Consider the following 14,884-nt stretch of genomic DNA (forward strand, 5'->3'; position numbering starts at 1 on the left):
ATTTCCAAAACTAGGTCAGGTTAGATGCATCTGAAGTGTGAAGAAGAAAAAAGGCTTGAGGTAGAACATTGGTGGTAGCAGAAAAAGACAGACATGGGTCAAGACCTCTCTTGCTTCTACTTCAGTGATACTGCTTTCAAGGTTTAAGTACATGCATCTCTTTCCTTCCCCAGGTTAAAGACTGGAAAGCTTTCTGGTCCTTTATAGCAGGACTAGAGGAAAATCAGACATTGGGATCCAGTATTCTAAATCTAGAGCACTGGCTTTAGCAGGATGATTTAAGGCTCAGTCCTTGAACTGGGGGAGGTAGGTAGTAGAGAAGCCAGGCCTCCGAGCTGTCTGGTAATGGTGACCTTCTTCAGTAAAGCAGTGAAATTGTTTGGAAAGCCTCTTACCAGTAATTGCAGCTGTTCTGTTGACTGCACAAAAGAACTGGTTCGTTCTGTCTGTCCTCTTGAGTCTTTACTGGTACTTAGCAGTTGATCTGATAATATTTACTTTTAAGTAGCCATTCTGTAGTTAAGGGCAATATTGCTTGCAATATCTAGATATTGGGAAAAGGGAGAACAATAAAATTTTACTGTGTTTGCAGACAGGTCCATTGTGATCCTATGATATGAACTCAGGAGCACAGCCTGACCCTTCAGTGTAGGAAGACAGTGCTGAGGTATGAAGTGTATGGATTTTTCTCTTTTTCTATTCATTTAGTGAAGAAGGAAGATCTGAAACCAAACTTGGTGATTTGGTCCCTGCTGCCTACTTTGCTATTTGTTTTGTAGTTAGTTGCCTACTTTGTCAACAGCATGAGATACAGAAAAGCATTGTTCTGTATATCTATGTAATATATAATTCTAGCTAATTGTCATATTCACTTACAAAAAAGCCTGAAAACAACCCCCTCTCTCCTAGAATGGTACTGCTCTGCAGCTAAATTTCTACCAAGGTTTAATCTGAGTGCAGTTCTGTAGTGACAGACTGGTTGATGACAGCATAAGAATGAACTGCTAAATCCTTATATAAGCTTGCACAGCAGGTATCTCTTCTTGAAAATCCAGAAGCCAGATCTCAGGTTCATTTACTTTAACCTGGAAGGAATGCTTTCTAAACTTCGGCATTCATAAAATGTGTCTGAAAGTTGTTATATTTATGCAACCTTTAAAGTATCTCCGAGTGATTGAGACATAATTGTGTCATAGGTGAGGCAGTCGTGGCTTGGAGCCCACATGCACAAGTCCTGGCATATCTTTACTGGCTTCTGGAATGAGGAGCATAGCTTAAGGACATCTGAGCAACTGTAGACTGAGTCAGCTTGGGTTGTCAGTTTGGTCTCAGTGCCCTCAGTAGAAGCTGGAGGAATGAAACAGCAGCAGAAGAGAGGAGCTGATGATGGTATGAATTAGAAAACCTGTTTATGTTGGAAAAGGATGCAGAAGAGGTGCCAGGAGAAGGAGATGGGCTGAAAAAAAAGAGTGCTGGGGAACTAGACTAGAGGAACCATATCACACTGCCTAATTTCTGAAGTAAATCCTCACAACAAAACTGAAAAGCCTGATTTATAGTGTGAAAATAATTTTCTTCACCCCCAGAGTTGCTGTTTGTGCAGAGAGGGCCACAACGGGGATAGCCAAGTTTTCAATTGTGCAAATAAATAAAAAGGTTTCAAATTGTCCTTTTAACAGCATGTTTCTTATAAAACATCCAGCACAGTCAGATTATATCACTAAAACAAATATACAGTCAGGCATAAAGCCAGAGGATCATTTACAGTTCTGGTTTATCAAGAACAACAGTACTTGTATCAAAGCAGAGGGAACCGAAATAGTCTAGCACTTGGAGACATGGTAATTAATGGCTCCTTAATAAGTACTTGATGAAAGGCTGATGTACTGGGTGTTCCCTGCAAGTGACTGAAAGACACATTGTTGGTGTGGCAGAAACTCAGATCTGGGTTTGTAGCTGCGTTATTTCATTAGGTCCTTGGTTTCTCAGCAAATATGGTTGCCTTTGTGCCTATACTTTAATGCTAGGACTCATGTGCATTCTTAACTGTGTCTGATGTGGGGATTAAATGGCAATGCAAAGGCCTTGTCTACCCTGCCAGTCCTTCCCCAAGGAAGCATGTATTTTTTCACTAGCACACTGGCATGGGTAGTTCTTTGCACAGTGTACATATGCTTTTAGAGTCTGGGTTGAACTTCTTAAAATGAGTCCTGTAGACTGTGCTAAAAATAAACTAATGCTCCACTCACATTTGAAGGCTTTCATTCTAATGAATGGATTAGTGGATTCTAATGTAACTTTGTAGTATGCTTACTCTCTAATTAAGGATAGCTTCTGTGGGTTAGAAATTGTGCTATGTCTAACCCCAATGTAAATGAGATGTATTAGCTCTTTGCCCAGCAAGCATTGAGTAACTGTTTTCAGTGTATTTGAAAAAAACAGAAAAAAGCCCCTAGCATTTGGTATCCATACTGTAAAAAAAGAACAACTTTGCCAGAATGTATTTTATCTTTTCACTGTAAGGATAGACTTCATTAACTTCCATAACAAATTTTTAAGTTTTATAAATGAGTCCATCAGTGTTTGACAAACTCTGTCTTGAAAATACATCAAATATACATTGATAAAAGGCCTCCATTATTGTTGTAAGTTGTGACTTTAATTTGCATAGCTAAGGACAAATATTTCAAGTCCTACCAATTTGTCTGTGTTTACCCTGATTTCTTTTAAAGTTCTGTTCTGTATGCAGTTCTATACCTTTAAAGTAACTGAAGTCCCATGTTTATACTGTCCTAAACCTCCTGTAGTTTTAACATTTGTGCAAAATACATGTACAATTTTGGAAGAAAAGTGTCCGTGCTGATCTATGTGTATTTGAAGGACAAAATCATTCTGCTTTGATGAACCTTAGAATTTTCAAGTAGCTGCAAATAATCTAGTGTGGTTCCAACCTAAGAAGTAGAAAATGCTTTTCCTGGCAGCAATGTGCTCTGTCATTACAATGCTCATTTTCTATGGTGAAACCCTGCCCAAAAAGACAAAGCTGAAACTTCATGTAGGGTGACAGCATCATGATATTTTTAAAGCAGATTTTTGAGTAGACCTTTATGGAGAATCAATCTGTCTCTAGTTTGGTAGGTTACATGCATAGGTCTCCTGGTAATAAAACTGTTTAGTGTAAGGTAAATAAGCAGGAATAGCATCAGTCCAGGGGAAGGTGGTGTGCTAAAAGTAGATAAAGTTGGCTGAGAAGACATGAACTAACTTCTCCTGACCTCTTTCCCTGATTATGGTAACCTTGCTTTGAGCATCTCTGCTAATGTGTAATTAAGAACATTAGTTTAGTAAGCTGAGGTACAAAGCAATTTTAATTGACAACAATCCTTTCTTTCTTAAGTTTAGCTGAGACTTACTATTTGGAGATTGCTCTTATGCTGATGTTTTGGAAATGTGTGATAAGGGAGAGGGAGGGAAAAGAGAAAAATAAATTGCCCTTCTGCTCTGTGTGCTGCTTGCAGAGGAATTCTTGGCATTTAAACGCAATGAATTGAAAGCAAGCTCTGTCTTCCAAGTGGAATGTCTTTAGCAGATTTAAGGGAGTCCTACCTGTTGTTAAACAGTGGAAGCAGAACAGCCCTTGCAATTGCAGAAGAACATGGAGGGATGGTAAGTGATGTTGGAGGATGGAGAGGCTAGGCTTCATTTGGAGGAAAAACTGTAGGTGTATTGCTTCAAGCCAGATCTGAAGCTGCAACTAATCCAGACAGCATGATTTGAGCTATTCAAATAATTTAGTGTGTCATGAGCTGGAAGATGATGAAGAGCTAAGGGACATCCACTACATTTCCTGGTAAATATTTGTCTATGCTTAATTTAAAATTATTTTTTCTTGTTCACATTCTAGTTTCTGAACAATTGCCTGCAACTGCTGGCAGCCAGCATTGTTTGGAGCAGACTTTGGCTGTTCAAGGACAGAAGGGGTTTAACACCTTTGTATCCTCTGTATCTTTCCGTGCTTTCCATGAGCTTGGCTTTCTGACTTGCAGCCAAGTCTTCCTGTCTCATAACTGCCTGCTTGCTGGGAATGCTGCCAAATGCCAGCATCTGTCAGAGAAGGACACACTGCAGGGACATGACCCCCGCCGTCCATTCATGGGGTGCTGGGATTCAGGGATGGGGGCAGGCCAAAAGGACAGCTGTAAATCTCCTCCTCTTGGCAGGAGCTGAGCCGTGGATTCTCTGATACTGTGGGTTTGCTGTAACAGGACTAAAAGAAGCAAGTAAGTGTTTTAATCATATCGATTAAAAGAAAAATGCAATATAGTCATGAGCCTTTACTGCATGAAGTGAATTTGATTTTGTACAACTTTATAGGGAGCAAGCATTTCTTTAAGGTAACACTGCACTGACTTTCTTGGCAGGATGTCTCTTCCCTCCTTGGCATCACACTTGATTATCCCATCTTCTGTTGAGATTTGTCTCTGAGGTTCCTCTCCATCCCTTTGTGTTCTAACAGCCCTCTGTGACTGCTCTGTTGTCCGGATCCATGCCTGCTTGCTGTCTCTGTGCATCTGCAAGAAATAATGGAACTGGTTTAGGCCTCACACAGCAGCTCTGTTGCTTCGTTATCTAAACAATTTTCTTTCTCCTTAGAAACTTCAGAGGAGAGAGTGAGTACCCTGTCCTTATCCAGTCCTTTTCCTGTGAGATAAACTACAAAATCCTGGATCTTCGTAAGACGGGAAGAGTTTTTCTTTGGTTTTAGTAATGCAAAGCCTTAGTTCTGTTCAGTGTTAGACACAGTAGTAGTTAGTGATATTAAAATAATGTAAATTCTGAAATTTCAATTCGAGACTGTGAAATGGTTTTAAAACCAGAGCAATTGTTCATTTTTAAGAGTTAAGATGAATAAGAATTTTTGGTAGCTTTCTGATGGAAGTTTATTTTGGATAAATCATTTGAGAGTGTTTCAGCTGTTTAACACAATCTTTCTTGAGTGTTGGCAGTTGTTTTCACATACAGGAGTATGGAATGACTTTACAGGAAACATTAAGTTATTTATTCCTTGAATCTTGCAGCAGGAGATGAAGGTATTTCTCCTTCCATTTAGCATTATGATCACCCCAATCTGCTTCCAGTTTGTGTAGTAGTACCTTATCCTTGCCAGGTATTTCATAAATCAAATCCTATTGCTTCAATAAAAAGACAAAAGGGAACTTGTGTGTATGTACAGCCTTTGTCTGGCAACATTCACACTATTTAATGTGAGTAATGTTAGGGCAGGTGTCAGTCATTGCATTTTTCCACTGTTTCGAAAAAAAATAAAAGCAGTGAAGCAACTTTCAGTTTAGAGTCCACTTGCCAGAAAACTCCATAACAAAGTATGGAGAAGGAGCTGGAGACAAGCGACCCAGGAATAGTTGCCCTGGAATGGCCTCTGTAGCATCCTGTCCTTTGGCTTTTGTCAAAAGGGGTGGTGAAAGGCTCTAAGAGCCACCTAGTGCTCCAACTGCATCTTCCTCCGCCCCTTGTACTCCCAGGACAAGGAGGTTTTGTTCAAATTTCAAACACTCTCATATTACGAAGTCAAGTGAAGGACAGAGAGGGGAGAGGTTTACTTTATAAGCAGTAAGGAAATAGCGTGTCTGAGAAGATGGAAGCGCTGAGAAGTGTTTGAGTACATAGTCATAATATGTATTGGCTGACACTGTGACAGAATCTCTTCTCCATAAACAAAGGTATGTATACTCATCACTAAATTACTTACTTTACTTATGTTATTTTCAGTCAACCAAATGGCTGTAGGAAAATCCATTTTGAATGTATGTTGTACGTTTAATAGCTGAAAGATAAACCAAGCGTTATTGTTCATCACAACCAAAATTTTAAGCATTTCAGTAAAAAGCCCCCCCTAGAACACTAAAATGCCATAAAATACTCACAGGATGCAGCACATGCAATGTTTCATGGCATTTTAAAGGTTTAGGCCTTGGAAATTCCTAAAACGTCACATTTCCTAAGATGTTACTATGCAAAACCTGTGTGTTGGGTCTTTAGTGCTGTATTATGGGATACTTTAGCAGTACTGTTCAAAGTGCTGGAGGATATACCAATACACAGAGATGAATTTGTTCTTAGCAATGTTCTCTAGACATCTGAGCAGAATAAGGTAATACATGATGCTGAACTTACTAGGCCTGAGCTGGAATCACCTGCACTGCAGGAATAAATTGCCTGGTTCTGCTCCCTTAAACACTTCTGTTTCTGACGGCTTCTGATGTTATCAGTTTGTGTGAGATGGCTTCAGATTTCTCAAACACTATGTAGGTGGTTAAGTTAGGACTTGGGATCATTATGTTTCTTACTGTCATACAAATGTTGGCAATGACAAAAGCATGAAAAAATTAAAGTGCAGGAGCACATTTGATATTCTTTGTTTAATGCTGGATTCTTCTCCCAGTGTAGTTACAGATTCAGAACTCCCTTCCTGGCCCCTCCCTCCCCCAGTTGTTACTTGATGCTTTCCAAATATTCCCTTTCCTATTCCTTCTGGGCTGTAAAATAAAAAGATCGTGTTTAAATGCTCTACTTCAGCTGGCCTTTGGAAGAAAACTTGTCTGACCTCCTGGCAGTTGCCATTTGACCCGATGACAGATATTTCTCTAATGACAGATATTTCAGCGTCATGGAAGCTTTGTCACACATAAAATCTCTTTCCTGTCCTTTATCTCCCAGGTGAGATTAGTGATTAAGGCTTTCCATACTAAAGAGATCAGCTAAACTTTGGATCATTTAGAGAGCGTCATCTCTTTCCACAGTTAAATAATGTGTTGCTAGAAATAGACATGCTTCTCCCATGGTATTGTGAACCAATATTTAACTTTGCTTCTTCACTCCCAAACAACACAATTACAGCATTTCCTTAAATACTGTTATTTTCTGCATCCTGAGTTGTATTTACTTAAAAAAAATTAAAAAGTCTCGGTAAAATGTTTAACATGCCTCTCAAATCTGGAGCTCATACCTTCTGCTTCTCTTGTTTAGGCATTTAATCCTATACACAGCCTTGCCCTTGTCAAAGTGTTTGCATAAGACCTGTTCTGTAGAGCAGCAGGGGGTGATGTGCATGAAGAGTTAAAAAAGTGGATTCCATGCGCTTGTTTGCATTTAGGTCAGTGAACTTCACTGTTTGCAAGTTTCCCAGTCAGAACAAACTAATGTAGTATTTCCTTCATTCACAGGTTTTGGGAAGATGAGCTCATTAAATTCAGTGTTCTTGAGATTCTCAGATGAGTGTCACACTTGAGGTGCTTACTGCTATCAAACTGTTGCTTCCTTGCTCTTTAGTGAGGACTGAACTGTGACAATTTGCAGGGATTAGATGGTGAATCTTTCTTTCCTAAGGGATCACAATTAACCACTAGCAACTACGCTAGGAATCTCAACAACCGTGTGGTGTTGAGCACTAGACCGATAATTGCTTACTAGGAAGCTTTCTCACTGCTTGTGGTGTGCTGCTCTATCATGTGGTGGTCTGCAAACCCCCCCCCCCCCAAATGAACCATTTGTAACGCAGTTGCTTAAGGCCATTTTTTTCAATTGGTTCTCTTACAGTTATAAGCATTTGCTCACAGAGTTTTTCAGTTCTGCTAAAAATAAGAATTACTTTTGATTAAGTTTATAATCTGTTCATATTGGTATACTTTGACAGCTATACAAAGGGATATAGAGAAGTCACTTCCTCATCTGTAGCAATTTATTATCTGTTTCTACAGTGTAGAGCTTAGAAAAATGCTGTGTCCACAGACTAACTTCACAAGCTCACAAAAAAAGGGAATGAGCTGACCTGAACTCTTATGTTTCTTTTCTCCTTCTTAGGCTTGCTTGAGGGAACTCCTTTTGTTGGCCAAGCAAATAAGAGACTGAGAAACTTAATTTTTGACATAAATCATGTTTCTACTTCATCCTCTGTTGTGCTTTGACAGAGAGATTCTGCTCTGATTTACACTAGAAGAGCACAAATGGATACAAATGACTTATTGAAGTGTATTTACTCTTGAACGATCTTTCAAAGTGTTAACTGACTGTGTAAATCCTCTACAGCATTTTAGGGTTAGGATGTTTAGAATCCGGTGTGGGAATTGAGCTGTACTGTAATTGAACACTTCTACAGCCAGCTTCCTTAAGTTAATGGTATTGAACTAGTTCTCTGATTTTCTTTAGGGATCTTTTTCATGGGACCTGCAGTTGCGAATCTGTAACTTTAAAAATCTGTAACTTATTCAGGGGGTATTCTTTGTCAAATGTTTGTACTGTGTTATCCTTTAGGCAATTTAACACATTCCACGGTTTTCCATAACTGATTGTAAATACACGTTGGAGGGCTGGTGTTTTGTGTTTATTTGGAGTGTCTTCCTCACTTTTTAAATTACTTTTGGAGATTTCAATCACTCACTTCCATGTTTGAGTTGCAGTAAACAACTCAAGGTGGTTGTTCTTTGGAGGTTTTTTTTACTACTCTGACCTGAAGACATGTTAATGTCCATCTTCCAATATTTTTTTTTAAAGTGTTTTTTTAGTCATAGAACCTTTTTGTTTCTGTAAACTCACAGAAATAGCATCAGTGCTGTGCTACATTCATGACTTCAGCCTTGGCCTTCTGTACACACTGTGTATAGAGACTACTCAGCAGGGCTGGCTGTACTTCTGCCTCAGCAAGTTTTAATCATGTTAGGCCTAAAAGAGAGTGCAAGGTTTTAAAGCAAAAATAGTCGAATATGATAATCTGCTGTCACTTACAAATGGTTTTCCTCAACAACTCCCACCCCCGAGAAATACCTGAAAGCGCACACACAGATACTCACACTGTAAAATCCAACTCCATCACTAAATAAAACTCTTAAAACAGGCATGCCATGCCAATTACACATGGCATTAGAAATTCTTACATAAACAGCAAGCTCTCAAATCTGAAAATTGTCTAGCTAGATACACATTAAATACCTGCTTGTCAGGAGTAACTATTCCATTAACATTTTGTAACTTTAAGTACTGGTGAGAGAAGGTTCAAACTTTGATACTTCATATTGCTCCTGCTGTTGCAGACAAATCACTTGAGTAATACTGACATGCCACTCTGCATGTACACAACTTTCCTTTACTCGTAAGTGAGAATGCCAAGGGAATATATGAATTTTGCATATCCTCTCATACTTTGCTCAACAGTGTGACAGATCTTGGAAAACAGAGCACTGTGGGTAGATGAAATAGCTGATATATTCTACTTGCTAGGAAACTTGTTGGGGACAGAACAGAAAAGCCAATGAATGAACATTGATGAACAGCTGCTTGCTACTGGAAGTACTGATTCCTTCTGCAGGTGAGGAACCCTCACAGAGGGGCTCTTGTCCCCATAAATTCTACTGAGCTCTAGAACATGCTGTTACATAAGTTGAATTTATTTATTGTTTTACACATTTAACCAAAACAAGTATTTGTCTGGTGCTTCAGCTCTAATTGCTAAAGGAAGACCTAGTGTCAGGATTAGCCTTCTGGCAGGGCTTGTTTTGCTCCATGATTTTTAGCACATAAGCATCATCTTAATTAAATCCCTGAAGCTGGATGCATCCATGACCTTTGTGAAAGTGTACAGAACATCAAAGCAACAATAGCTCTCTGTTTCACTGAATTGTGTGTATTTTACTTTAAGGGACAAGCATTCTGAGAATCCTTGACATACATAAGTTATTAATAGCTTTCAGATTTCTAAGATAACTTCCAGAAAATTTGCAAATTCCAATTATGATAATACTGAATATAATCTTCTTTTCTTCTTTCTTTACTAGACCCTTCAGAACCTAGTTTTCAAATGCTGAGTGTAGCCTACAGGTGTCCTTGTACCTCTGGCTGCATATGTTAAAGATTTTCCTGTAAATTGATTAGCTGTAGAATATGCTAAACACCTCTCTTACTGGTGTTTATTTATGCACAGTCATATTTTGTGAAATAAGCATGAAAATGAATTCCACTGTTGTGTCAGTTAACTCCATAATAATTCATATATTCAATGCTTCAGATTTGTATAACCTCAGCTGAAACAGGAGCTGCCTCTGGTTGATCTAGGGTGCTCTTTCTGTGTATGGTATTAGAAACGTCACCTTGGTGTGAATGAAATCCAAAAGTTGGTAAGGTTGTCTGTAGGTGACCTCATACCTAACCATTATACCTGTATGTAAGGGTTCACACCCTTTTCTATTTCATTTTGTTAAGTCCTGTCTGATGTAGCTGAATATTTTGATTTGAATGTATGAATATTTAATCCTGTCAAGTTCTTAACTAGTCTCGAAGGCATCCTATGGCAGTATTCTATAAAGGCATTGTGAAGTTTAGAGTTTTAGAAAACCTATTTTCTAATAATTTACAACAAAGCAAAACCTATTTTCATGCCAGGAAGAGTTTGAGTACTAATGTAGGCTACAAGTATTAGTAATCTAAGTTCCTTACAGCACAAAGAATTCTAAAGCTGTCATGAACTGCACCCAACTCTGGGGCTCCATTGTGATGATGTTGCTGGTCTTGCAGCAAAATGATGCTAAATATCTTTGAAGTCAAGTTAACTTTGATTATCTGCAGATATATGCAGTTAGATAAAAGAATACACTCAGGATGGAGTTAAAACAGATGTTTTCTGTGTTCAAGTAGGTGGTATCTCCAAAATGACTGAACTAATATTTGATTAAAAGTCATGTCTCAAAATTAAATACTTTGTCATTTGTGGGCTATTATTTGCATAGGTTAAAGCACCACAGTTTAGGTATATCCTGAATTTAAACTTGGCATGGTGACAGTACTTAAGAACTCATGCAGGCTTGGAGTAGTGTCTGTTCATTAGAACTTTAAAAATGTCAGTGTTAATTGTGTAGAAGAGAAGTGACTGAAAGGCCTAATGCTGTATGGCAACCACTGCATCCCAAACTAGGAAGGTTTTGTCTGCAATTGTGGTTTTCCTCTGAAGTAAGATATCTTGTACCTTGCAGCACCTTTTCTGCCCTCTCATTTTAGTGTTTACTGAAAACTTAAGCTGGGTTCAATGCACAGTTGCCAATCCCAGGGACTGATATAGCACCTATTTTGTAGATGTGCTAAGCTTACTGACACCAACTCAGAGCTGTGTGTTCATGTTTTCAGTAAGAATTTGCTTATTCAAGCATGTTAGCAGCTGTATTTCCAAGAAACAAAGGGAGGGATTGATGTATTGAAGGTCACTTATCTAGAAAAGTGTCCCAAACAATTGTTTTCCACCTAGACCCTGTGATGGGAGCTGGAAAGGCTGCTCTGGTCCCTCCCCAGAAACTCTACTTACTCTTTCATCCTACTGGATTATGAGGGAAAAGCCTAGAGGACTCCTGCAGCTGGTTTGGCAGTGCTGTGCCACAGGGGTCATCTTGATCCCTGTAGAATCCAGCCTGTGAAAGACAGCGCCGGCATGGTGTGTCTCGGGAGTCCTGCTGACACTGCTGCACTTATCTAATCAAACTAATATTGACAAATGGCCGCTTCTCCTTTATTCTGTGGTAACCCTTGTTCTTTAGACACATGCAATTCAGTGCAGATATGTCGGTATAATCTGAGCTTGTAGCTTTCAGTCATGGGCTGACCGTCCCCTGGGTTCCTCTGGGGGATTTAAAGGTCATCAGCAGGTAAGAGGTCACTACTGGTCATGTTCCTACAAAACATGTATTGTTTCATCAGCGTTTTTGAGACTTTTAACTTGTTAAAGCTAATTTTAGAACAATAGAAAATTTAAATTTAAATGTGTGTTTGCAAGACTTGGGGAGATTAGGCTGAAAGGTTTCACTTCGAATTTGTAAATGTAAATGTAAAAATTCTTTTCTATAACGGTACAGTTTAAAATAAGGTTTGAAAAAGAACTCCAAACTGTTGAACTTGCCTTTTCTTACAAGATGAAGTTTAACTGATAAAAATGTGCAGTGTCTTTTTGCTTTTTTCCCCCCAAACTTGCAGAAGGCCTGTATTTTTTCCCAGAAGACAACTCTTTGGTAAAGATTATTTGATCAATGTGAGGCGAGATGAGCAGTGTTCATCTTCAGGGTGAATACTGCTATATTTTTAAGACAGGTTATTACTTCCTATCTCTCTGCACACCCATCTAGGGTACTTTGAGTCATGACCTACAGCTGCTATAGGCTGACTCAGCTCTGCAGGCACTATCTCACTTCATACCACCCAGAGCTGTAGCCCAACAGCCACTGGCTTTGGGAGTTAGATGCCTGTTTACCAACTGAAAATTAGAGATGGCCCTAGGCTAAAACTTCAGATTCCAAACACCTTTGTGCCCTCACAGTAGCAGTAGCATCTAAATAATCTTGACCCTTTGCTAACAAGATGAGTACAGATAATATTTCTAAAGTGTCAGTGGAATTTTACAAACTTAGTTTTCCAATGAGCAGCTATGAACTGAAGATAATTTCATCTGCATATCTCCATTAGAGACAATTCTTTTCTTTGTGGTTGAAGATCCTTAAATATCTCTAGAACTGAAAATGTAAACACTTAAGAATTTAAGATAGTTATTTTATTACAGAGGTTTTGTTTTTAAAGATATTTGTTTAAACAGTAATTAGTCCTAAGGAGCAAATGTATCATGTTTCTTATCAGAAACAGTGTATTTTACAGTTTCACAGAGAGAGCTAATGAACTGCCTAGTGTAGGTGGTAGAACAAGTAATACCTCTTGCTGGTTGAATCTTGCATGATGTTAACCTCTTGTGGGAGCCAAGCTTCTCAGGGTCGTAAACAGCACACAAACGGTACTGATAATGCAGCCTAAGAAAAGAAGCAGGTTATGATTAATTTACCATAGCAATGCCATTATACCTCTCATACTTTGAGGTCCATATCGTGCCCCAGGCACTTGTAATTCACTATTAAATTATTTAAATCACAGAGTCAAACTATTTTGTAAAAGTTGAGATCCCACATTTTCCTTTGAAAATTGTACAGTACGAGGTATTTTGTGCCTCAAAGTAAAGATTCCTTCTAATTCTCTAGCTTCAGAAACTTTTCTACGATGATCTAAAAGGACATCTTTCCGGTGCCTGTCCATGTACCCAAGCTTTCAAAAATGACTCAGGATCTGCAGATCAATGAGATTCAGGCTTTTATATATTAAGAATTTTAAGCAAGTTTTTTTGTTTGGCTTCTGTGTTTTTGAGTATTTGCAGTACACTTGGACTGTGTTTCTAGAGCTCTAATCTCAGAATTCCTTTCAGTATTTGCAAGAGCATATAACTGAGGAGAACTGCAAGATTCCTGAGCTGGCAATACTGGAGTATCTATCTTAGCATACTGTTCATCTGTAATTTATGACTGTGAGTCTCTGGAAGTTAAAGTGTAGAGGCTGTGAGAGTTTGAATCTCCCTGGCCAAGTTAAAAATGAACAAATGGAACTGCTGGGAATTCACTCACCCCAGTGAAGAGAGAGAATTATTTAGAGAAAATATGTGGAAAAGGGTTTCAGTCTTATCTACCTGGGTAGATATCCATTGCTATATGCCATTTCATTAAAGGGTGTTTAGTTACAGGATATAATTTTTAAATGCCATTTAAATAGTTGATCCAACTAAGAGTGGAGAGAAAAAAGATGAAAATGTTAGTAAAAGGGATGGGTGTGTCTATTTTACCTGTCAGTAGACAGAATTATAATATGATTTCTCCTTTCAAATAGATTTTTTTCAGTAATTTGAATGATAATAAACACAGAGGGTTCTTCTGACTTTGTGGTAAGTAAATAACAAGTATGATTACAAATCATACTAGCTTTGATGTAATTAGCTACAGCTTCAGTGAATTTCTTACAAGAAACCCACCTCAGAGAGGATTTGGCCCTGTGTAAGATTGGAGAAGGTGATTAATGTGTCATCTTGCCCACTGCCGGTCACCCTCTGGTGCCCTGGCACTTTGTGGTAGTTTCAATGTAACAGCAACGTCCCACAGGTGTAAAAGAAGCAGGAGCAAAACAATAGCAAATCAGGACCGTGAAGTACTGTTGGGCAATACCTGGTCTGCAGTGTACAAACAGATTGTTCTTTCAGGTTTAGAAGGAGAATTTGGCTCTGTTACTGTTTGCCTAAGATTTATCACACTAGATATAACAAAGATCGGACTTTCTGATTAGGTCTGTACATCACAGAAATATACACAAAAGCTGGAGTTATTCTTCATGTGCTGTGCATACAGTTTGAAAGGTGCATGACCTCTTGTCCTATTGTTGGTGTGCCCTTTTAGCTCTTGCAGGCTTTCTCACTGACAGTTTAGAAACTTTGTATTTCTTTTAAACTAGAGCAGTACAAATGCGCCACTCCTGGAGGAAATATTTTGGCTGTATTTCAGAAATAAAGCAGGATTTTCATTCTACCAAGGATTGCCAACAGAGAATAACTCTTAATGGAATTATCCAGGAATTTCTTGAACTTTTCAGCATTCTGCAAGTATGGGAATATGCATATATGCTAATATGCAAATATGAGTTTAATTATACTAATTTAAATAATCTTTCATGTTTCTGCTAAAAAAGGAAGTCTTAAAATAATCAATTTTGAGATTAACTCTTTGGCCTCGCACAACAGGGCACTGACAAATCTTGATGCGACCAGCAACCTGTTTTGATTTACTTGTTATAGCCAGATTGCAGTTAGTTCCGAATTATCTGCTGGTCAAAAGGCACTTTTCAAATCTAGACTTCTAAAATTTCAGAAAGAATGCAATAATCAACTGTTACTAGATCTGTGTTTAGAAATAGACACACTGAAGAAGGAACTATAGGGGGTGCCGGTTTTACTACTAACGTAGCTGCTGCCGAAAGA

Source organism: Coloeus monedula, assembly GCF_965178545.1.
Source record: "Coloeus monedula genome assembly, chromosome: 5".
Taxonomy (NCBI): domain Eukaryota; kingdom Metazoa; phylum Chordata; class Aves; order Passeriformes; family Corvidae; genus Coloeus; species Coloeus monedula.